The following is a 1,506-nucleotide window of genomic DNA, read 5'->3' as shown; positions in this document are numbered from 1 at the left end:
CTCTCTCTCTCTCTCTCTTTCTATCTCTTTCTCACACTCTCACTCTACCTCTTTCTCTCTCCTTCTCTTTCACTCTTTGTGTTTCACGCACACTCTCGTTTAGCGAGGACAGAATTAGCGGATTGAGCGCTGCTATTACGCGATGCGTACGCCTTCCAGAGAGTGACAAAAGTACGCGGCCCGTACGGATGCGAGTCGCGAACGGTGCGTGCGACGCGTACGCGCGTACGACGGAGCAGTACGCGTGTGAGGGGAACTGGCGTTCGACGGTCGACCGACGAGTGACGACGGGGAACCACCTCACTTGACTCTCCTACACTCTCCTACGTCGCCGCTCGCGACCACACACCGCGGACGTGCACCCAACACCGAGCACAACAGACGCACGTAATTTTCGTCTTGCACGCGTAAACGCTCGTCGTATGTTACGTCATCAGCTGATCAGACGACTGGTATACGAAGCACTAGCGAACACTAGCGAATGAGCGGAAGCGGCCCTTAGGGCCGATCTTATATAGGCAAAGTGGGAACACGCGGATGGGATAGCGACCAATGGCGATTCGAGTTGATTCGAGTTATTGTGCGGTCGGTAAAACTATTGGACTGAATGGACGCGTCGTTATCGCACAGATGGGAGTAGCTGCGTCATCAACACCTATCTATAATGGCCTGTTCTTTGTAGCTGAACTTTATCTTTCTTCTTTTTCTTTCTACATTGGAAAGAAAAAAAGAAAAAATGAACTGCAAGAACTCTCTTTAAGTAAAAAGAACAAATATATAAAGGGCCGTAATTCGAAATTTGCCGCGTCGCTCATTTAAGTATAAAATCATGATGTACTAATTATAATCAAATGTAAATTGTGATGCCTACGGTTGCATTCCATTGGAGAGAGAAATATCTATATTTATAAAAGAGAAAAGGAATATTTAATATTAAGAAATAGCATGAAAGTTAAAATATAAATAAAAATCATAATATATGTAAAAATTAGTTATTATTAAAACTATTTTTATTATTTATTAAAAGATTTCTATAAATTATTAATTTGTCGATTAAAGTAGAGATATTCTTTAATTTAATTTACAAAAATGTCAAATTTTCTAATTACATATATAATTCATCATCCGTCGTTCCTAAATTTCTGACTTTATTTATGCATCAAAAAATTCATCAAGTTTCAGAAATAGTTAAATTTTAATGTGCAAAAAATGGGTTTTTTTTTGCAACATTTGACTTTTTTTTATAAAGAAAGTTAACGTTATTTTTATCTGTTATTTTATATTTTCGGATTAGACAAGATTTTTTTAAGATAGCAAGTTTTTTTGTCTACAATTAGCTATGAGCATAAAGTCATGTATATATATATACATACATATATATATATACATATATATGTATATAACATATATATACGGAATTATAACATATATTGACGGAATTTATCATAAATTATACTGTATATCGAGCGTAAAAATAACAAAACTTTATGAATTTTCGTTAGACAT

Source organism: Atta cephalotes (assembly GCF_000143395.1).
Source record: "Atta cephalotes unplaced genomic scaffold scaffold00018, whole genome shotgun sequence".
In the NCBI taxonomy this organism is placed as follows: Eukaryota; Metazoa; Arthropoda; class Insecta; order Hymenoptera; family Formicidae; genus Atta; species Atta cephalotes.
The sequence above is the reverse complement of the archived record's forward strand: the minus strand, read 5'-3'. Positions refer to the sequence as shown.